Raw genomic sequence first — 24,784 nt, forward strand, 5'->3', positions numbered from 1 at the left:
TTCTGCCTTTGACACGGTCAACCATGCCATCCTGCTGAACTGTCTCTGTGATAACTTGGGTGTCACCGATCAGGCCCTGGCTTGGCTGACTTCTTTCCTCTCCGATCGATCCTCCCAGGTCCAACTTGGGTCCTTCCTCTCCTCTATCTCTATCTCTATCTCTACCTGCGGTGTTCCCTAGGGTCTAACCTCTCCCTGGCTATTCAACCAATACCTGGCACTTCTTCCCCATCGCATTGCCGCTCTCTTCCCCAACTTTCAGTGTTATGCGGGTGACAGACAGCTCATTTTCAGGCTCCCTTCAGACACCTCTTCTCCTTCTCTCATCTCCAACTGTCTTTCTGCTATCCAGGAGTGGTGTGCCGCCAATGATCTCTGCCTTAATGCCAGTAAAACTGAGATTCTCCTTATCGGCACACCTGCTCCCTCTTTTCCTGTCTCTCTTTGGGCGGCCTCTCTTTGCCCTCTTTCTGCTCCCACCTGTGAGGCAAAAAACCTCGGGGTCATCTTCGACTCCACACTCTCCTTTTCTCCACACATCTCTGACGTCTCTAAGAAGTCTCACAAACAGCTGCACCTCCTCAGAGGTATTCTTCCTTTCCTCTCCTTCCCCCAGAAGCTCACTGTCTCCAGAGCTCTTATTCTTTCTAGGCTGGACTACTGCAACAGACTCTCTCTAAATCTGCCTGCCTCTACTCTCCGCCCTCTGCAACTCATCCAGAACAGGACTGCAAGACTTATCCTTGGCCTCAAGCCCAGGGATCGTATCTCTCCAGGACTGAAATCTCTGCACTGGCTCCCAGTGGCTGCAAGAATTAAGTTCAAAACCCTCTGCATTGTTCACAAGGCCTTCTGGGCCCCAATACCTTCAACTCTCTCTTCCTAAATATCTTCCTTCTCAAGCTCTTTGCTCATCCGCCTCCAACTCCCTCAGGGTCAGTCGCTTCTCCAAGCAACAAGTTGGTGGTAGATCTCTTTCATCAGATGAGGCCTCCCTCTGGAACAGCCTCCCTGCCTCTCTGAAACTTGAGGAGAATCATCTCCGGTTCGGGAACCACCTCAAGACTTTCCTCTTTGCTTCTACTGTCTCACCTCCTCCCCCTTCTGAGCTCCTGGCTAAATTGAAACAGCACTGGTCACCTGGCTACCCTCTGTTCTCAGGCCCAGGACCCCTCCCCGCCAGTTGCACGCCTGCACTGCCCCCCTGGCAACTCTTGCACTGTGGGGCTGTTCTGTGTCCCTACAGCCCCCTATCTGCACTTGACACCTGATGTCTGCACTTACCCTTGCACCCGCTACCAGCTGGCCGCACTTCTCATTTATTGTTCCTATTTATTGTCTCTATTTATTACTGTCTATCCTGTGTACTACACTTCCCCTCCCCCTTGCCCCCCAGGCTTTCTCCCTTTTCCCCCTCCCCAGCACTTGCGCGATCTCAATGTCCCCTGGCGTAGTAAGATCGTTGTCCCTGTCTTCCCTCTTTTCCCCTCCCTTGTCTTGTCGCGCCTTGAAACACTTGTGTATAGGCGCGTTATAAATGCCATATCATATCAGATCATATCTATGCCGACTTTCCTCATTAGATCACAGCTTGACCCCCTCGTTTTTTAAGGGATTCGAATTGGATCAAGTATCCCCATCAGTGGAGAGGGGCCTCGTGATCTTTGCTGTTCTGGGACAAATAACCCAAAAAGGGGTTCGGCCACAGTTAGCTCCGCAAAGGCAGCAGATAATTTTTACAATTAAAAGGGGTGGAGGTGGCTGAGAGGCATGCTAACTGGGGCATTGGGTGGCTCAAATTGAAAATTCTCTTTGGCCTTCTGGAACACTAGAGGCCATTCACATTTTTTGGGCAAGGGTTCCACTCAAGATGATCTATTTCCACTCAAGATTATCTATTTGAAAACACTGCCTCATTACAACTCGACGGTAGCCGTGCCGGTAAAACCGGCAGGCTGCTGTCGGAGTTGTCATTTTTGCCGGCACCTGGCTTCCCGGAATAACCAGGGGATTACGATCCCGGCATTCCAGGAAGTTAGGTGCCGGAAAAATGTAAATCACCATTCCCATTTGAGTCCCAATGCTGTAATACTATCTAAACTTGATTATTGCAATGCCCTACATCTAGAAGCCAATAAATACATTACTAACACAATCCAGACACTGCAGAACAATGCCCTTAGAACGGCCCTGAACTTATCTTCCAGATAACATGTATCCAATACGAGAAGAGATCACCACTGGTTAAAAATCAGCGGCAGGATCCTTCTCAAAACAGTCTCACTAACCTTCGAATGCCTTAATAACGCAGCCCCACCTTACCTTAAGGAAAGAATAGTCAGAAGAACATTGACCCGCCCCTCCAGAGCGGCTAACTCCCACTGCCTACAAATACCTAGGTTCAAGTTGAAAAAAACTGGAGGAAACAGCTTTCCGGTAAAAGCTGGCCAGCACTGGAATGCACTCGCACTTGATCTCAGAATAGACCAATCCTACTATAGTTTCAGGCGCAAAACCCTCAACTGGCTACGATCCAACGACCACTACGACTAACCCATTGGCACTAGCCTCTGAACCTTCTCCTGCACTTGATGGTACGCCTGTACCTGGCCCCTTACTGTACTTTATCCTGACTCTTGTAATTATGTATTCATTAACCTCATGTGTCCATCTGCCTTTACAATGTATGTATGTATGTACCCTACCTTGCCTTTCTCTAATATATAACTAAGCTGTAAGTATCCTTTATATTCTGTTGCGCCCAGCTACCTAAGGGTTTGGTGCGCCCTACACATTAATAAACAAACAAACAAACAAAATGAAGAAAACTCAGACACCATACAGCTTATAGGTGAGAAACACAACTATAGAAGGGAAGAGGACCCTATCCCCGACTGTGCAGAAGGACACCACAGGTGCAATAGACTTGGAAGATGTGGGTAGTAACGCAAGAACAACCCCTACAGGAATCCTTATGGAATGCTGACAGATTTTTGACCCTCCATGGGGAAAACTGAATCCTTTGTGGATTTCTGCTTTAGACTTCTCACAAAGAGGAAGGGGACCCCGTGGCTGATAGAACTAGCAAGAAGGCTAGACTAACACCACAACCTTACCAAGAGGAAAAATATGAGGGGGAGTTGATGGAGAAGGAGGAAATAAACTCAGAGAAGGAGATCAGAGATTGACCCAGATGACTAGACTGCATCATGCCATCTCCAGAAATAACAGAACCTCGTCCTTTCCTGCAGAGGACTAGGTGTTATATGCTGACCTATTAAAAAGGGCAGAAAATAGATTTGCAATACAGATGGAAGAACCACAACAAGAGACTGGTTTAGTTGAGGACGTCCTCAAGGAAAGTCTGCTTCACAGAATATTCCTTTATTAAAGAGTAATCCAGAGAATTACCCCATCCAATGTGCCCTCAAATTATTTTGGGCTGTGTGTGCCAAAGAAAAGTTGTGTGCGGGCTGTTTTTCAGTCATGTGCGCAACTGAGTGATGCGCTGCCAGACCGGGGGTGGTCGGTGGTGGCGCGGCAGCGCTGGCGCGGCGCCCCACCAGTGAGCAAGGCTAAGTTATCAGATTCCACAGTGTGCAAGCGAGGAATGCGAATTTGCGGCACAACAAGCTCTACTTCAAGGAACATTTGGGTGCTCTATTCTCCTCCCAAGACTTTAGCTCATCTCAAAATGTGTCCTTTTATATCTCTAAACATTAGCAAGTTCTTTTGTTTTATGATGGGTTGGTACAAGAACAGAGGGTTTCTTGTAGTGTAACATAGATTCTGCCTCACAAATTAATACTAGCGCAGCATTAGCTACTCGATTCTCAGTTCACTAAATGTATGGAATATCAAGGAAATGCTTTCTATTGGTTTGATTAAATAAACAGTACATGAGCATGATTAATGACAAAGACGACTTAATAGAAGGGGGGTATGGATGGACATTGGACTCTGCAACCAAATCAGAGGTCCAACAAGAGGCAACATCCTAACAAGGAAGGGTTTAGCATATTATGTTTACTATTTTATTCAACATGAACAATACATATAAAGATGAAGGAACTGGGGGATTGGATTCATGGGGGACTCTGGGACTGGTACAGTGCACTAGCAGTCAGGTAGCACATAACAAAATAAATTGCTTTACAATCAATTAAGAAAATAAATTAAACTATTATGTAAATAATACAGAAAACAAACATTTCTCATCAGGTAGGAAAACAACAGGACAGAGAGCACCACCAGTTTTGCCATATATTGTAAGCTGATGACATGTTAATACAAGAAAAAATGCAAATCTAAACATTTTCATTTAAATGAAGGGTTATGTGAATGGCATACATACCAATTGCTGTTAGTTAAAGTTGGAACATTTCAACAGCATAAACAGGTTTCCATTGGAAGCTTCTTTCTAATATGCTTTTGTTTTTAAAAGTCAAAGTTCTCTCTGGTGAGCAAAGCATCAATGAGCCACAAAGTGAGAAGTCAGGCCAAATAAAGTGTCAGCAATGGCATTGATGAGAAGGTGACGGTGTCTGTCTGTGGTTATCTACACTTCAGTGGTGCTACCACTCGCCGATGGCAGTGCACTGCCCGCCGTAGCAGCACTACTGAAACTTGAGTCTTTTGAGCTCCTCTCAGACTCCCCCTGATTCACATGCTTCTCTCGCCCGTCTTTGACGCTCTTCCAGTGTTGATACACATCATCAAGATTGACTTCATTGTGTAATAGATGCACCTTCGTTCGCATGAGCAATTCAAGGTGACTTTTTCCAGTCGATTCCTTGATTTGGTCTTAATGCTGTTCATGAGACTGAACCCTTGCTAACACTCTGCGCTTGAGGCTTGAAGTGTGGCGCATATGTCCATGAGCTGTGCCACTACATTGTACTCCATGGCATGTTGAAGTGTGAAATTCACTATGTCTTGAAAACATTTTAAAGAACCACGCTTGTTCCTCTCTGCTACCACGTGCTTTAAGGCATTTTACTGCGTAACAATGGAATCCACTGCAAGCATGGTAGGGTCTGATTCTAAACAGTCCACCTCCTTACAATCTAAAATGTCTTTGTATTTTTCAACAAGATGCTTAACATTTTCTATTCCAAAGCCAAAGCTGCATTGTTGAGTGGCTAGTGAATCAAAATCAAAACTGGCCTAGTCTTTCAGTTTGTTTTCTGGAAACCTTTTCTCCATATGCTCACACACCCAGCCAATAAAACTCAGAATAGATGCAGTACTGAAGTCCTTCTCATTGTCAGAGTATGTTGAGATCAGATCTCTAACTATGCTGCTCCAGAACACTTCCTGATCGAGGTACTGTCTCATGATCTGGTTGATCTTGCTGCGTGCAAACTGCATGGCTTCAATTGGGGTAAGACTGCTTTTTTGGAGCAACTTGGACAAGTCTGCTAGATCTCGAAGAATATCATTTAACACTGCCAAAGAAATGTGATAAGTGGGGTCAGGCAGTTTCTTGAAACAGTATTTCGCTATAGGATCATTTTCCTCCTTCATTTCCTGATCAAAGTATTTTAGCAACACCTCATAATTGCGCATTACTGCATTCACTGCAAAATGCCTTGATAACCACCTCACTTCATTGAGGGGTCGAAATGACAAAGCATTACATTCAATGACGGATGCCATTTCTTCAAATTTAGATTTTCTCAATGGAAATCTGCAAAACACAGAATAAACAGTTCTTAGCAAGGTTTCTACTTCCCTAATCATTGGCACCTTCAACCAAGCATCCCCGATGCCCAATTCTTCACGGTGAGCCTCACAGTGTTGCTCAATTAAATGTAGAACAGATTATTTAAGCCTTGTAGCAACACCATTGTTTTTGCCAAGCATAACGGATGCACCATCTGATGTGAACATCACCATGTTCTGCAGATTCAGACCATAGGCAGAGTAAAATTCAGTAATTGCTGAAGTGACAGCTTCCGCATTGCAAGATGTTAACTTGACAATTCCACCTAACACAGTTTTGTACATTCAATGTGGTGTTGTTGGTGCAAGAGATCTAATTTTAAAGTAAATAACTAGCATTGTGCTGACTGAAATGTCAGTGCTTTCATCAAAAATTAGAGTGTGAAATGGAGCAGTGCGAACCTCTGCCAAGATTTCTGATCTTATTACACTGCTAATGGACTCCAGGAATTTTTACTTCTCCAGCTATCTGGAATTTTGGTGTACTGTTCAATGTGATTGTGGATTTCTTGCACCAATAGCATAGAAGTGTTTAATTTTACAGCTAGCAAAACATTGTGCAGTAGAACTTTCACCTCTTCAGGCTTGGACCGCTGTCACTCAACCATGGCCAATCTATTGCCTCTCTCAGTTGATGTTTGTGCCAGCATACTACCAATCCAAACCCCAGTTTCTCTGCTGAATTCTTGTGCCTGAGAGCCTGTACAGTAGAGACATGAACTTTTCCAACTAAATGGCATTTCATTTAGTCCAATTTCCACCCATCGGCCCATTTCTTCCTGTAGACAATTCTCCAGTAACTTTAGCTTCCACACATACTATGCAAATCAGGCGCACATCAGCATTGTACTCAAAAATCTCTCCAAGACGCACACCTACCTTATCTTGTGATTTCTGGGACTCTGTTTCGACTATTTCCTTTAACCAATGTTTGAAAGCAGCGCAACATTTCTTCTTAGGTGGTGCAGCAGCTGCTGCAGCACTCCTTTGTCCTTCCTTTGATGAAGAAGACTTGGATCTTCTGACGTTGAACTGTTTATCCATTATCTAGTTAAAAAAGAAATAGCATTTATTTGCATGGAAACAAAGTGCTGTGCTTCTGCTGTCTATGCGCAAGTGGAGAACCTGTATTCATCACACCTCAGGCCAAGGGCATCTGTCGATAAAGAGAGAGAGGGAAAAAAATGGAAAGGAGGTGAAAGCATAACTGATGAGATAGCATTCGCAAAATACAAATGGATGGGAGGACAGATATTGTTGAAACTCGATGGAAAAGGAAGTGATGATGTGAGACCTAAAGAGAAGTCAGATGAGGCACAGAGAAGGGAGAAGGAGAAGGAAAAGGAGTTAAGGGACAAAAGGATAAGAAGGAAAGATAGGCTGAGGCAAGAGCAGCTATATCGCGAGTAGCAAGAAAAGCAGCTCAAACGCAATCAGAAAGCAGCCTATGACCAGTACAGACAGAAACAGCTAAGGTTGGAAGAAGAGCAAAGGGTACATGAAAAAAGGATAAGGAGACGAAAAAAATGAGGAAGTTTAAAGGGCAGATGAATGTAGAAATGAAAGGAGAAGGGAAGAAGATAAGGTCAGATAAGGTCAGAGAAGAGGCGAGGAAGCGCAAAGAATTTGATGATGATATTGAACGTAAGTGTAGACAGAGGGCACGCGATCTGGAATATCTGGAGCAGGAAGTTAAAAAACCTGATCCTGTTGTAGAATGGGAAGACACTGAAGAATTCTTTCCTGCGTACGACTCAGTATCAGGCACGACTGGGGCAAGTATTGAAGATGACTTCGACACCAGAAGCATCAGGGAGACGATTGATAAATATATGATGAAATGGGGTTAGAACAAATATCCCATGGGGAAAGGGAAGACGAATGCTTGGAAATCACTCAGCTGTATGACACTGAGGTGTCACCCGAAGTAGTGGGAACAGGAGACTGTCCCTGGACAGACTAGAAATCAGTAAAACCGATGATGAAACAAGGAGTTGCGTGAATTGCGAACAATCAATGTCCGACTCCGGAGAGGAGACGGAGTGAGAGACAAATAAAGAAGGGAGACGGCACGAAAAGCAGCTCCCAAGGGACAAAGGGGTAAGATGGTCAGACGCTAGCGAGTCTGCACCGAGGACATCAGAGTCTGCCACACAGTCTGACCAGCATGAAGGAACACCCCATGGTCAGAGGGGGGTGTCAGCACCCGCCTATGTAGACAGGTTGAGGACATTGACAGGCAGACAGCGATGTGGGAATGTTACCCCAGCGATAGACAGGAGAGCTATGGGGGAAGAGAAAGAAGGCTGCACATTCCAATTTCCGCTTTTAGAAAAGGGGGAGCAAGACCGCAATAAATTCCATGGCCACACATGGATCGAGAAAACCTGAAAAACAAGCTTCCAATGCTGACATCGGGAGCCGGGAAGTGGATACACAAGTTAGAAAAAATGACAGGGGGTGTCACGTTAGCTATAGCGGACATTAAAGGTCTCCAGATCGCCATACTTGGTGAGAGAGCAGACAATGTGTGGACACGGGCAGGGTACCCTGGTGTAACCATAATTAACACTGCACACGACAGAGCGCCATTTAATAATTGCAGAGCAGTGGTATGGAAAGCGCTACAAGTGCTTTACCCGGACACTTCCGAAATGGGAGCTATAATGACTCGAAAAATGAAGGAGTCAGAAGATGCGTTGATTTATATCCAGAATTTCCAAGACGCGTGGGTGCTCGAAACGCATGAATCTTTGACAAAACCTACACCGGTGTTTTACCACATATTGTGCCAAGGGTTGCCAGAACCAGTGCTGAAACAGCTCAAGAAATTGGTAGGGGTTGAGGCTAAACCTTGGGCTGAAATACAGTTAACTATCGCACATTACTGTAGATTGTTGCACGAAAAGAATCGGAAAAAGGAGGCAACTCAAAAGGGTGATGAAGCGAAGCTGGTGCAAAAGAAATGATCAAAGTATTGTCTTGAAGGAGCCATGCTTACTAACCCAGCTGAACAGAACATACAACAGGTGGCTAACCCACAGAAGAATAACCAGGGTAATGTAGGACAGTACCCAAGGGGAAGAGGATTTAGAGGAAGAGGATGGCAGAGTAATCAAGGAGGGTTCTAAAGCAATCAAGGAGGCTTTCAAAACGTGCAAACGGGCATCCTCGATATGTCAAACGGACAAATAATCCGACCACCGCCAATATGTTGGCTGTGTGGAATGACGGGGCATTTAGCGCACACATGTAGAAGTCAAGGCGCATGGCAGAATAGCCAAGGAATGGGAGCAGGCACGGGGAATCCACCTGAAATCTCACAACAGGGCGGTGCACAGAATCACACAGTGCAGCAGTAAGCACCAGGCGTGCAGCAAGGTGCACAACATGGGGTTCAACCCCCGAACATGGGGAATTTGCCACAAGGGCAATTTCAACAGGCACCACCGCAAACGTCTCAGGGCACAAACTTCCGAGGGGGAGGAAACCCAGGGAATGGAGAGAATCCACAAGTGTACAGTGAACCGAACTCATATATGAACTAGGACAGCTCACTGGGAACCCTGATGTGCTCTATCCTATCAGTCACACCAGACCCTAATAGGGAACCGAGGGTGAATGTTGTTATAGGGGGTAAAGAATATTCCTTCTTAGTTGACACGGGTGCAACACTCTCGTGCATACGAGAAGGCAAGTTTTCCTTGTCTGGCGAGGCCCTAGTGTTATGCTTGAGCTAAAACATGGCGCTGATGCGCAGTGCATTCTGGGAGCGCTCGGAGCCATGATGGATATTTACTTCATGCCGTAGTGAAAAGCTGCACTCACTTTGCTAAGAGCTAGATTCACGATGCTGAAGAAAACATGCTTTCCAAACCTGGTATGCAGTCAAGGACATTTCTGCCGGGAAAGCTAACTTTGTTATGTCTTGTTATGAGCTATGGGACTATTTTCCGTGGTGCTTGTTTTTAGAGGAGGGAGGCACTTTGCTCCTTGAGGTTACTGTCGGTTGACCCAGCTGGCAACCAATGGCGGCTCATCAATGCGCAAGTGCGTTGCCAGAAGGTTCGAGAAATCGCCACCCCTTTTGAAGGGTGCATATATGCGGAACCCCTGAGCGGTCAGGTCTGACTTCAGCCGGAGGGGGACGCTTTCATCCGGCATACCTGTGGGCTGTTGTGGTCTCGGCCTGGCTGTTATCGGGGTCTCCCAGCCGCTTCTGGCGAAATGAGGAATCCAGTTACGCTCAGGGTGATGTATTTTCTTTTGAATTCTTTGTTTCTTCTGTGATTTATTTCTATGTTATCACTGGTTGCTTCTAAGCTTTGAATAAATAGCCGTATAAGTGCTCATTATTTTCTAAGAGTGTGTGGTTGCAAGTTATTGTGTCTTCCTGCATTCAAAGTATTGGCTCCATAATTGCATTGGTGATTTATGATTGTCCGTGCACTCTGGGAGAGCAATACACCTAGATACTCAGAGTTTTACAGGAGCTCACAGTCGAGTTCCCTTTACAAACACACTCCCAGTCTCCGTAGGAGAGTGTGAGATTAATATATCTTTATTATAGTCACATCAGACCCCAGTAAACATTTTGGTTCGCGACTTAATGACAAAATTGAACATGACAATCTCGTTCACGGAGGAGGGCATAGTATGCTCCACTCCAGGAATGCATTATTCAAACGTGTGCGAAATGATCAAGGCAGACTCAGGACACATAGCCATGAGAGCTATACCATTAGAGCCAGAAGTTTTCGCATAAGGCATGCGTGTGCTTATGGCAGGATTACCAGGCCTCACAGATAGAACTATGAGAACCCCTGATGAGTTTCTATTCAGACCAAGAATACCTATGCATGAAGAGGAGCGACAAGTATTTCCCTTGATGATACAGGCAGAAGCAGTGCGAGGGAAAGTAGTGTTGGTCGACGGATACGATGATGAAGGCAGACCATGGTGCGCAATTATCGCCATTGAAGAAGGGTATCGAGTGACTGACGTCACGATGACGATCTGTTTGAAGAACAACCAGACTCAGAAGAGACAAGGGTGGAAGTGAGTCTCATATTTTGGGTAAAAATGATCAAAAGAGCAGTGCCTCAGAAAATGATGTTGGCGCTGATACATCCGGAATACTTTGATGACGACATGGCCCAGGTGCCTGTCTCAGTATGGACTACAGGACCATATGACATAGGCCTCCTGAAGGGGGTGGGAGAAGTGAAAATTAAATTGAAACCAGGAGCACTTTTACTGAGAGCGCAACAATATCCCATGTCCAGAGAGGCGGATGAAGGGATCGCAAAAACAATTTCCGCCATGATGGACCAGGGCATCTTGGTGACGTCAGAGTCACCCTGTAATACAGTGATTTATCCCGTCAAGAAATCAAAGGGAGGGTCTTGGCGTTTAATCCAAGATTTAAGAGCATTAAACGATATTGTTGAAGCCGAGTTCCCTCTAGTCCCTAATACATCTACAATCCTATGTAACATACCCATCGAGGCAAAATATTTCACGGTGATTGACTTGAAAAATGCCTTTTACTCAATCCTGTTGCACCGTGACTCTCAAGATCTGACGTCATTCACATTCAGACAAATCCGTCTGCAAAGCACGAGTTTGCCACAGGGGTACTGTGAGTCCCCGTCCATTTTCAACAGAGTCCTACAGATGGACCTAAGCAATATTGCATTGAAAAGTGTCGTCTTGCAGTATGTGGACGACAGCTTGATCTGCAGCTCCACAGAAGAACAATGCAAGCACGATTCTGTTCAGCTGCTGACTATACTAGCTGAGAAAGGATATAAGGTTGACAAGGAAAAGCTACAATACTGTCAACAGGAGGTGCTGTACATAGGCCAGCTAATTTCACATGAAGGTAAAAAGGTGACCCCAGAAAGGGCTGAAGCCATCATGAACACGGCTCAGCCACTCACGATAAATCAAATGCAGAGCTTTTTAGGCCTGTGCAATTATGTTATAGCATGGGTCTTCGATTATAGCTCGTATACCAAGCCCTTGCTTCAGGCCCTGAAGAAGGCCCAGGTGACAAAGGAAAAGATTGAATGGACCGAGGCAATGGAAAAGGGGTTTGCAGAACTCAAGAGAGCGATTTGCACAGCTCCAGTTCTCGAGATTCCTAATTATGCAGAGGAATTTTACTTGTTCTCGCACACAGATGGCAGCGTTATGACGGCAGTGCTCGTTAAAAAAACCTTGTTGGGGTACAAGCCCCTAGCATATTACAGTGGGAACCTGGACCCAGTAATGAGAGGCCACTTCCCATGTGAAGAAAGCTTAGCTGCCGCAGCGTTCGCCATAGAGAAAGCGACAACCATTGTAATGGGATGTTCTATGACGTTATACGTCGAGCACTCATTACTCGCCATTTTAGACAAACCAAAGGGCACATTGACATCTCAAAGAGCTTCTGCCTATGAAGTGATTATACCTAATCCATCGATCAAAATATTTCGATGTAAAACAGTGAACCCAGCTACATTCATAGCTGAGCCAATCACTAAAGGAGAGTCGATACATGACTGTGCAAACTATGAAGAATTCTCTGATGAAATCCCCAGGGTGAAAGAAAATGACCTGTCGGGAGGAGAGATCATTTTTATCAACAGGTCTTTCAGAATCGACCAAGAAGATGGACAAAGATACACAGGCGTCGCTGTGATGAAACACATAGCAAACAGAGAATTTCAAGTACTCGTCAGTGCACGAATACCATCTCATTATTCAGCGCAGGCTGCAGAATTATTGGCGTTGATACTTGCCATTGAGAATCACGCAGACCAGGAAGTTACGGTGTACAGTGACTCCGCCTATGTGACATCCACAGTGCACACAGGACTTGCACGCTAGAAAAGGAGGGGTTACCTCCGAGCAGATGGCACGCCAGTGCAGCATGCAGCCTTATTGGACAGGCTGATTAAAGCACTACAGCTCCCAGTGGGCATAGCGGTCGTGAAATGCGCCGCCCACACCAAAGGGACAGATTTCGTGTCAGGTGGAAACCACGCAGCAGACACGGAAGCCAAGCGTATGGCCTCCAAAAGTGAGACGATCCTGGAAGTGGAAGTGGAAGTGGCGTGCACCTATGAGAGAATGATGGTGGCACGTACCACACCCGAAGCCTATAGTAATATGGGGCAGACGCAACTAATGGAGCTTCAAGGGGAGGCACCGCAGAACGAGAAGAACCTGTGGAAACATCGAGGGTGTTCTTTAAACCCCTCTGACAGATTGTGGCGGGAAATCAGCACTGGTAAACCAGTAATGCCTGTAGCCCTACTAAAAATAGCATTGGCGCAATTGTAGTGAGAGAAGTCATCCCCCAGCCAAATGGGCCTTTTCAGCACTTACATATCGACTATGTCGACATGATTCAAGTGTGTAACGGGTACAGATACTTAATTGTAGTGGTGTGTCCATTCTCTAGATCAGGGGTCTCCAACCTTTACGTTAGCTAGAGCTACTTGTAGTGGAGGTCAACAGTGGAGAGCTACTAGCGGGCGATATCGGGGTGGGGATATTTATAAACCTCTGAATTTTTACCAATATTTTTTTGGCCCATTATTTCCTCTCTATAAACAGATTGAATAACATATGCCTTCACGATTATATTAAGAACTTCAAAAACCTCTTTGTTGCATTCTTATTTATTAGTAGCTGTCTCAAAAAGACAGATTTTGTTGGACTACCACACAAATATCCTGTAATTTTTGTGCCCTTCCTTTGCGCTTTATGCAGGCTTTCTACATGCTAGCCACACTATTGTTTTCCAAATGTGCATTTCACACATCCATAAATAAAAAAGTTCTTTCCAAATTGAAAAATGCTGCTTGCGTTCACTAGTTTTCGTTTAAATGTTTTTTTGTCAGACACCACACGTACTCTGTTATTTGTGTGCCCCTCTGTGTTTTAGCACAGGTTATATTCATAAAGATGTTATATGCTTGTCAAACTGGTTAATCACAAATAAATGCTTCTGTTGTGCTGACAGCAGTTTTTAGGAAATTAAACTGTGGGTTCATGGGTGCCAACATTTGATTTTCACTACAGGGGCAGAAATATCCCCACCTCCGTCCTGAATGTAAGCAAGCAACCAGCCCAGCCCAACCCATACCTTGGCCAAACACATTTTATAGCACTTTTCTATGCTTTCAGTGCTATGCGGATGACACTCAGCTCATGTTCAGGCTACCCTCAGCCACCTCTTCTCCCTCCCTCATCTCTGACTGCCTGTCCGCCACCCAGGAGTGGTGTGCCGCCAATGATCTCTGCCTTAATGCCAGGTTTTCCAATGAGGAGATTCTCCTCATTGGAAAACCTGCTCCCTGCTTTCCTGTAGCTCTCTGGCCGGCCTCCCTTGGCCCTCCTTCTGCTCCCATCTGTGAGGCTAAAAACCTTGTGGTCATCTTTGACTCCACACTCTCCTTCTCCCCTCACATCTCTGACATCTCTAAGAAGGCACACTACCAGCTGCACCTCCTCAGGTATTCTTCCTTTCCTCTCCTTCCCCCAGAAGCTCACGGTCGCCAGAGCTCTGGTTCTCTCTAGGCTGGACTATTGCAACAGCCTCTTTATAAATCTGCCTGATATTGAAACTGCACTGGTCACCTGCACTGGTCACCTGCTAACGTCCCCTGCTCTCAAGTCCATGCCCCCCACCCCAGTCGCACACCTGCACTGCCTTCCTGGCAACCCCCCGCAGTTAGGGACTGTCCTTTACCCCTACAGTTCCACCACTAGCACTTGACACCTGATGTCTGCACTACCGTTGAACTTGCCACCAGCTGGCCGGACGCTACTTATTATTTATTTATTATCCCATGGCCTGCACTGTCCCGTTCCCCTCGCACCCGCACTTTCCTCCTTCCCTCTTCCCATGCACTTGCGCGATCTGAATGACACCTGGCCTAGTAGGATCATTGTCTGGCTTCTCTCGGTTCCGCTTCCCTTGCCTCGTCACCCCTTAACACTTATGATATGATACGGCATTTCGTTTTGAATATATAACCTCTCATCACTGGTCTGGCAACCTGCTGAGCTACCCTGGTAGGCTTCTACTGAACAGCCTGTCTATGGATCGCTTAATGTACTAAAAGTGTTTTTTTGAAACAAGCCACATGAAAGAAATTGCACCATTTTAAAAATATTATTTTGAACATTTCCAGGGGAGCAGCAGTGCTACTGTGATATTTTCATTGCGTGGTCACAATGATCCTGCCCCAGCCCCTCTGACATCTCTGGCAAACAAGAGCATCTTGCTTAAGCAAGATAGTGTCGGGGGCGCACAAGGCCAACTCTGGTACTACAAGCAGCTTGCAGGAGCAGAACGTGATATTGACATCTGTCAGAGAATTTACTAGCAGTTCCATGTGGCGCAGCAGCCAAGCTCCCTGCCTGCAATTGGGACGACCAGGGTTCGGATCCTTATCAAGGAAAACAGACACAAAACACAGCATTGAATAAATTAACTTAAAGTGTTTATTTTTCAGTATTTCCAGTGCGGGCGACTGAAGAGGCTCAGGCGAGCTACTAGTCGCCCGTGATCGACTGTTTGGCGACCTCTGCTCTAGATGGATAGAAGCAGGTCCATGTACACACCCAGACTCTGCCTGTGCTGCCAAATTCCTAGTGAGGGAAGTGTTCCCTAGATGGGGTGTGTGTGAAGTGATGAGATCAGATAACGGGGCTCATTTTGTAAATGCAGTCTTTGAACAGATTAGCTTGTTGCTTGGTATGAAGCACTAGTTCTCGTCGGCGTATCATCCAGAAGGTAATCGTATTTGTGAGAGGCTCAACGGCTTGTTAAAGGAAAGGATAGCCAAATTGAAGCTTACTCTGAAGAGGGGATGGTTGCACTGCCTTCCACTGGCATTGTATGCTCTTCGGAACCAACCAGACTCTGACCATCATCTTACGCTGCACGAGATAGTCACAGGAAGGAGAATGAATACTCCCCTAACTCCTCGAGACAAAGCTAGATGTGATGCCCAGACTACCCAAGAGGTCCTGGGAACCGAAATGCAAAAATATCTGAACTGCAGGACATCCAACATTACTGTAATTTCAGACCAACTGCAGCGGCGATGAAAAGGGTGCAGCACAGCACAAAACACAGCAGGAGACACTGAAACAGACGCAGTTCCAGGTCTACGTGTTCCACTCATCCTCCCCGGAGATGCCGTGTTGGTAAAAAACCATACCAGAAAAAAAGTGGGATAAGCCGAGATTCAATTTTCCTTTCATAGTGGAGGACTGCACTCCTTCAGCTGTAAAACTGAGGGGCAGGAGAGCATGGATTTTTCTCAATGACATTAAGCCCTATATCGGAAAAAGCCCTCTAGCTGCACCCCACCGCGAAGAAACTACAGTCAATGGGGAAGAACCACAGCACGTGCAGACGAGATCCATGACCAAGAAGCAGGACGCATGAGCAGCAAAGCCAAGATAAAGGAACCCATTTGCAAGTTGTGGCTTAAATTGGAAATTTCCTCTGAGCAAAAAAGGGGATAAGGACATAAAACTGACACTCTGTGCATCCTAGTTGCGGGGTGAAGAAGAAAATTGCACATGTAAGCCACAACACGTTTGCAGACATGAACTTGTAAACCAAGCCACACGTAAGCATTGTTGAGAAACAAGACCCTAACAGACAGTGATCAAGGACTTTTACTTTAAGAGCAAAACACAGTATCCTGATCCATCCAATACCAAGACCTTGTTTGGCAGCACTTATGGTGTCCCCCAGCAGAAACATCACAATGGATGTGCTTACCTACTTCCAGTTAGTATTGGTATCATATCCGTCACTAGTAGGGAGGGTCACCAGTGTCTCAGACTTTATCCTAGAACCTGCCAACAAGAAGGTAATCTGGCAACTACTTACTGTCATCGCAGTAGCCTTCATTGTACTACCTGAATACAGTGACAAAGACACAAATGCTTCCACCACAGGCGATTCTAGATGAACCTATCAATACATTTTTCTTTCGCATAAGCGAAGAGTGCCCATCTATTGTCGGGAGAACAACTGACACTCTGACCTTTATTCGAGATCCAGCAAACTCCGAAAATTTAAGCCAGCTGTGGAACAAACTAAGCTATTTGGTTGCGATCCACGCTTCAGGAAAGTGCAAGGATTGTTCATGTCAAGGGAAGGGCCTGTAATCCTGAACCCAGCAAGGCAGGACAATTATCCCTGTCACCCTAAGACAGCCGACTGGCACATAACGTTCTCTTTCGCCTAGTCACTGACTTTCCAGAGATGGTGGGGAGACCTATCGAGGTTGACGTCTTCACCTTCATCAGTGATCCAGCTAATGTCGCGAAGATGGGAACGCTCCTCCATGGCATAACGTTGCAGTTGGAGCTGTTGAACTTACAGAGAGATTATCTGAGGAGATTCCACTGAATCTTTCTGCCGAGGGACAGATCGAGGAAGCAGAGTCAAGCACGTCATCATTCCACCGAGGGACAGATCGAGGGAGCAGAGACAAGAATTTCACCTTTTGTTGTTTGAGTGCCATTTTCCCATTTCGTACAGTGACCAGTGTCCAGCATGTCCTCAGGACTGAAGCAGATTCTGGGGGTGGACTGGCAACTCACCTACTTTGAACATGCACAGTAAAAGTGACTTATCAAAGTGTTAGTCTAATCTATTTTTCCATAGTCTAGCAAGGATACTGCATCCTGTATCAAAAGACAATTGTCACCCGCAAGAGGGGGGACCCTTGTGAAGCACCAGACACTTCATGATACAAACTGTTCAAGAACAATATTGAATTGGGGGAATTCAATAACATTGCCATTGAATAAATGATCAAGATGGGGGCCCAGAACAGTAACCTGGTCCTCCCACAAGCAGAGGGGCACGCTCGCTTCTCTGGGAGAAAATGCTGCCGCCTCACTTACCGTACCATCATGTATTTATGCATTGTGTTTATCCTTATTTTGCTGTCACTGACGATCAGAACTGCATTTTTTCTTGGTGCACGAAGCGGTCCAATTTCAGTGCACCCACCTGATGGTATACGAATGAGTCCTACAAAAGCACCCAGACCCTATATAGTAATTCCAGTCCCGATAAAATCTGATGGTAAGGTAAATGACCTGAGAATGAATATAGTTAGCAGTGACACATACTCACATAAGGTAACGAATGAAGAGAAAAGCTGGAGACAGGGTCAGCACGGAATGAATGAAAACATAGCACTGACAACTACACGCACACACACACTGAATGCACACGAACCAGGGCATGTGTCAATGGCCGCAGAACCTCAAGCGAAGGCAACAGAGAGCATGAGACTGCCTACCAAACAATCAGTTCCAGAAAATAATGAGAGAGACCGAAAAGAATCGAGAGAAAGGCCAACGAAAGTAGACTTAAGAAAAGCCCTTAAGAAGACAGAAGTGGATACGGGAGAATTCACTGCAAGGACACACATGTTGATAGATCATTTATTCCCGTTTATAGCTAGAGCAAAGAAACGTCAGGAGGAACTGAAAAATAAAACCGCAGAGACTGTATTGACAAGCACACAAATTCCAACACAAGGAACAGGTACCAGGCCCACGATTCAGCCATACACTGGGCCGGTGACAGGCTGGTGGTTGATAAAGGCACTTATAGAGGGCAGAAAAAGAATGCAAGATAAAGAAACCCGCTGCATGGACCAGAATGCCTTAGAGTCCTCCAGCAAGGAAAATTTACACAGACGCGTTTAGAGATGTAGTTATAGCTAACTACAGGAAGACACTAAGAATCAAGAGAAGCCCACATGAAGATAACAATGAACTGAACGACTACCTGGATAGCACAGCACATCTAGGAAACAACAACTGGTACCAACACATGAAAGAAGTTGGAATAAAGAGATCAGAAGGAGAATGCTTTGTTTGTGCACTTCTACCGTACTGCATGGGGAAATCCAAGATCTTCGTGGCTGTAGAAATTGATGCCCCGACAGCACACTGTCACACTTAGCAGTGTGCAACACCAGAGGACAGTTAATGGGAAGGGAGGCCTCATTGATATGGGCAACTGAAACGGATTACTCTGATGAAGATGGCTTTGCCCAGGACATTAAGACGAGAAATAGAGCTCATACTAGGAATCACGTGATCAGGTATGAAAATCCTGAAGTCAAAGGAGCAGGAATAAGATGGGAAATAAACCCGAGACTGAACGTACAGGGAAAAACTCCATAAGAAGCTCAAATTTGAAAAAAACGAGGCCAAATGCAGGTTTGGGGAACAGTGCTTTCACCAAATGGATGGGAAGAAGGAGTGGTGATCTGCCGAGCATGGATGGTCCTTGGAGCCTGCAAGGAAGCAATAGAAAACTCACAGAGATTGTGCAAACCTTTATGGCCGAAAGTCACAAAATTACTAACATGGGTCGAAGACAGAGGAGGACCCTTGCAGATAGTGCCACTGGAAAGCCCAAAATTGTGCTTGAGGAACAATGCCACAAGGAAAATGGGAGAGAATCAGAACTGCGGATGAATTTTTGAAGCTTCAGGAATGACTCACGGAACCGCAGTAATTATGGATCATTACTGGGCGTGTGGATCCAAAGCAAACATAAGACTGCCGAAAAACTGGGGAGGCATATGCACAATAGTGAACGTCCATGTTCCTGCACTAGTGATCCCGAAAAGTGACCTGAATATAGACAGTTTTCCGAGAGCCGATGCCCACCTGGGGAAAAGAGATCTGTGTAGCTGGTATCCTGAATGAAGCGAGAACATTACTTTTCTGCCAAATCAGAAGAGGCATTCCATGCAATCCTGTATGAACACAGGCTTTTCAGCCTCACCTCATCAGTGTTCACAACGATCCTCATGTCAAGAATCCAAGTTGGAGTAAATACCAAATGGTTGCAGATAACCAATGCGATTAAGGAAGAACTAAGAGCAATCCGATAGATGACTCTACAGAACAGATATGTACTTGACATGATCACAGCAATGGATGGAGGTGTTTGTGCAAAAATCGGAGAATCATGTTGCACGTTTATACCTTCACATGACGAAGAAAATCTACAGAACCAGATGATCGGTGAAACTGACGAAGTTGATGATGACAGCTGGTTTGGAACACTGTTCTCATGGGTCCCACAATGGATGGCAAACATATTCAAGTTTCTGGGAGCCCTGCTATTGATGATACTAATAGGATTTTGTGTGATTAAGATAATAATCTCACAATGCCAGAAAACTGCGAAGAAAGCCATAGGGATGAAGATCATAATCGATGTCAAACCAGGATTGAAGCCCAGAGACCTGACTGATGAAGAAATAAGAGACTTCGTGAAGGCCAGCGAATATGCTCCAGAAGGAACAAAGTTCCGGTACCCCAGGAAACATAGAAATTATGAAGGAAAATGGATCTATTGTAGCCCAAATGGACAATCTCAACTAATGACATGGAATAAGGACGAACATGTGAAAACAGCAGGAAGTTTGAAAGGAGTGATAAAAATATGGACTCCAAAGACACACATTCACACCATCATGTACAAACCCAGAATACGAAGAAATGGATACAGAAGAACCAAGTAAGATGAATCCAAAAGAGGAAGCAGAAGTGGTCGATGAACCGACCAGAGGGGGGAGTGTAGAGGAGGTCCCAGACATGGCCTGCACTCCAGCCACCCATTTTGAAATACCAGCAACATACTCACCGAGATATGTGACGTATGAGGAGCAGCTAGACCAACAGAGAGCAGTACTAGGGCTCTGCCCAGTTCACATCAGAAGAGCAATACCTGTTGAAGTGCCAATAACCAGACAACCATGGGCAGCATGGTACCCATTGAGACAACCGTACCAGCAGCTGACACGAAATAAAGACTACTTACAAACTGTCCCCGAAGAGACCCAAAGGGCTTTAATTGAAGGCGAATGGTGATGACACAAGGGCCCGGAGAGACGTTCAGATGAACTAAACGACAATCAAAAGATGACACGCAAAGACGAAATGTAAGGAACAATGATGTAATGGACTTAAAAGGAGAAACAATGCTGAACTGTAAAGATACATAACCATAAAACAGGATGAAGATGCGCAACTAGCTAACCCCTGTAAATAGGCTTGGAATGCAATAAGCTAAGAAAACACTACTGCTTGCCATGCTTAGTAGACGAATAGAGCGGCAAGCGCCAACTATATATCTACCTCAAAGAAGCACATTTTACAAAAGCAGAATTAAGCCCAAGATCGTAGGGGTCAAACAGGCCAGGAGTCATATACCAGCACAAAGCTAGACGAAAGAGCGTAATCGAAACTTAGCAAGAAGCAGTTCATGCCTGGGAATTCGAGGTCACCCAAGGAAGGGAGGAGAGCGGCAACTTCGAAAGAATCGAAAATTAAGAGCATAGCAGCCTGCCACGTAAAGGTCGAGATAAGGAGGCTCAGGCAGGTGGCAAGGCTGAAGGGAGAATCAAATACGCAAATAGAAGGAAAATGAAGCCTCTTCACGGTGTACTAACACGTGACCAGCCAGGGGCGGAGCGGTACCAACGTCTGATAACACCCAACACCAGAGGATGCCATAACTTTTCCTGATAAGAAGCTACAGTTTCGAGGCCATCCTCTGCCAACTAATTGACACATAGCCCTAAAGTACTGATTGATGGAAGGGAGGCAGGGTGAATCTTGGGGCATACCACATCTGGATGACCATTCTGCATGCTGCTAATTAAAGTGGAGATTTATGCCTAGGGGTGTAACCGACCCAATCACAATGGACCAAATAATCACAGGTCCTATAGCTAGTAGAACCAATGAGACATCGTAGTTTTAGTGACGTCTAGCGCGAGTGATGTAGAGCGATGGGCTTAGATGCCCAACCGATAAGAGTTATCCAATCCTCACACTCCGTTACCATATACAGATAAGTTATCTTTTTAACCAATAGAATTGCATGACAAACGTTTGAGTTTTACACGTCAATGATGATGAGAATTTGCTATAACTATTGCTGCCTGAATGAAGAATTCGGGAGTTGAAGCGAGATGGGCGATCGCATCACTGATGATTTCCTATTGTTGACACGTTTTTTGTACTTTTCATTAAACGGACATCCCTTTGCCAAACCATTGAGTTGTCCTTATTGATTGGTGTTGGAGTAAGAGAATCCCACACCCCATCCACCTGAAGGTGCAGCTATCTCCTCTTAAAGTACTCGAGGGAGAGCTCTGATCCCATGGGCCCGTCAGAGGTTGAGCCGCCCTCCTGTACAGGCTCTCCACTACCAGCCCTAGGCCCGGACCAGGAATTAACACAACTCGGGGTCTGACTCGGAACCGCTCAGTAAGGCTGCAACACCTGTCTTCTACAAGACCTCAGCTCTTTCTGCTCCACACCGCGCTGCTCCCCCCAGTGCGAACTGCACCCCAATTGGATCTGCATTGGCTGCCCCATCCTCCACGTGTGTTCACTCTCCCTCCCTGGGCCTGATCAGATATCGCCCACCACGCTCTTCTTCTCCACGGCTCTGCCAATCGGCTGCAACACTTGGGGCCCTCCGTCCACCTAGACCCCCCGGATGCCCCTCCGGGGATCCCCACAATATACCACCTCACTCTCTGCTCTGCAATGTCACAACTATCTCGCCCGAGGTGGACCCCCGGAATGGGCAACCAAAAGAAACAAGCGAAGATGGAGCAATATGCCAGAACAGACCCACCACAACACAAGGACGAACCCAGCCCCTCCCAATTTGATATTTCAGCCCTCAACCAAACTCTGTTAGCGCTGAAAAACAGCACGGACAATTTGGGAACCAAAATCAACGCACTAACATGTAAAGTGGCTGTATCTGCAGTTCAAATTGAAAAACTTTGTGGTAGGATGTCGGAGGCGGAGCATCGGATCGGAGATGGAGAAGAAATAATCGCAGAGCTCCAACGGGAGATGGCGTCCCTTCACCAAACGGTTAAGAAGTTGGTCGCGAAGAATGATGACATTGACGGAAGGTCAAGGAGAAACAACTTAAGGATCACGGGGGTCGCCGAGATGACCCCCTTTGACAATATGGAAGTCTTTGTGGAAAAACTGCTTAGATGACCCCCTTGTTACAGAAATGTTCATGGTGGAACGAGCCCATCGTTCGCTTGCAGTGAGACCTCCCCCGGGTGCCCCAGAGAGAGCCATAATCGCCCGTATATTCAATTATCGGGACCGGGACATCCTGCTTCGAGCTGCAAGAGAAAAACAGACCCTACGATGTGGCTCAGCAACAATAAGACTCTCCCTAGACTTTAGCCAACACGTTCAGGATCAGAGGAAACCCTTCCAATCAGCAAAAAGCATCCTGAGAAAGAAAGATATTCACTATTCTATGATGTACCCAGCCAAACTCAGAGTTGTCTACGAGGGGAAAACTTTATTCTTCACTTCACCAGAATCCGCAGAGAGATTTGCTTCAGAAGTCCCAGACCTGGGGGCCTCACCCTGCCGACCACCATAGGCCGACTGGGGTGGCTATGGGTCCTTTCCAACGTAGCGACTTGTTTTTGGCGGACCCCTCTGGTTCGCCCCGGGGCCCTACTTGGCAATTTCTTGAAAAATACCTAAGCATGATAACACCAAAGTGGAAGTAAAATGTGTTGAACAAGCCTCTTGCTACTGGGAGGCACAGTAGCCGCCGGCACCCCTCATGCCCAGCAGCACCTAATTGAGTTAAAGTTTGATGGTTACAGTTAAGCGGATGGGGGGGGGGACTTATTGGCCGGCAGGTTGGAGTTTCTGGCGTGGGCGGGGGGAGGGCATGGGTAGAGGGGAAGTTTTAGGTTATTGTAATGTTGCTGCACAGCGCCTAATCGGGGCGAGGGGGAGAACACCTTCCAAGCACCTACAACTCCGGCTATACCGGGTAGACACTGAAGCACAAACTCACTACACAGTTGGTGGAAGGGCTCCTTGTTACCATTCCACTGCGCAACTCAGCCCGGTCCCGCCATGACATCCCCGGATGGTCCTGATTCACACACCAACTTAGACATAACCGTGATGTCTTGGAATATTCAGGGCTTCACGAATGGCAAGAAAATCAGAATGATTTCGAATTACACCAAAACCACCATGTGAATGTCCTATGCCTACAGGAGACCCACTTGAGTAAGGATTAAAGGCTCCCCAAGTTGACTGGCTGGGGTGTCCACAGATATAGTTCTCCTTTCACTTCCCACTCCCGCGGGGTAGCGATATACATACACCACTTATTAGAATTCAAATTACACACTCAGAGGGTGGATACGGAGGGCAGGTTTATCCTGGTGGCCGGGGAGATTGCGGGGTGGTTGGTTCTTTTTATCAATATATATGGACCTAATTATGACCAGCCTGACTTTTTTCAAATGTGTTCTGAACACTTACGCTTCTTCCTGGGCTACAACGTGGTATGGGCGGGGGATTGTAATATAGCGCTCACACTACATCTAGACAGGTCCTCCTCCACGCAGGCCTCCCTTTCAAAAGCGGCTCATAAATGGAAAGCTACAGCGGATGATTATGCCCTAGTCGATGTTTGGCGACTCCCTCACCCTAATAGTCGTGAATTTACCTTTTTCTCTGGTGTTCATGGGTGTTCTTCTAGGATAGATTAAATTCACTTGACCCCTGAGCTGGCCCATGTGACTCGTAAAGCTCATATACTACCCCAGACTTTGGCCGATCCCGCCCCAGTCCTTGTCCAGTCTGGCCCAGTGTCCCCACTGAAACAACTCTGTTGGAGATTCAGGGCCCATGCACTGGAGGATATAGCATTTCGCAAGGACGTTCGCAAATCCATCATCGAGTTCTTTCAAATAAACTCAGATTCAGTACCAGACCCTAGAGTAGTCTGTGAGGCATTTAAAGTTTACGTTCGGGGCTGGTGCATCTCACAGGAGGACGGGGTCCTGAAGTGCATTCGTAGATCCATCTCCTCCAAAGAGCGGGAACTCAAGGACCTTGAAACCCGCCAGGCGCATCAGGACTCTGCAGTGTTTCGAACTGAGTTAGAACTCAAGAGGGAAGAGATTCGTAC

This window comes from Ambystoma mexicanum, chromosome 10 (assembly GCF_040938575.1).
Source record: "Ambystoma mexicanum isolate Mex_15411 chromosome 10, UKY_AmexF1_1, whole genome shotgun sequence".
In the NCBI taxonomy this organism is placed as follows: Eukaryota; Metazoa; Chordata; class Amphibia; order Caudata; family Ambystomatidae; genus Ambystoma; species Ambystoma mexicanum.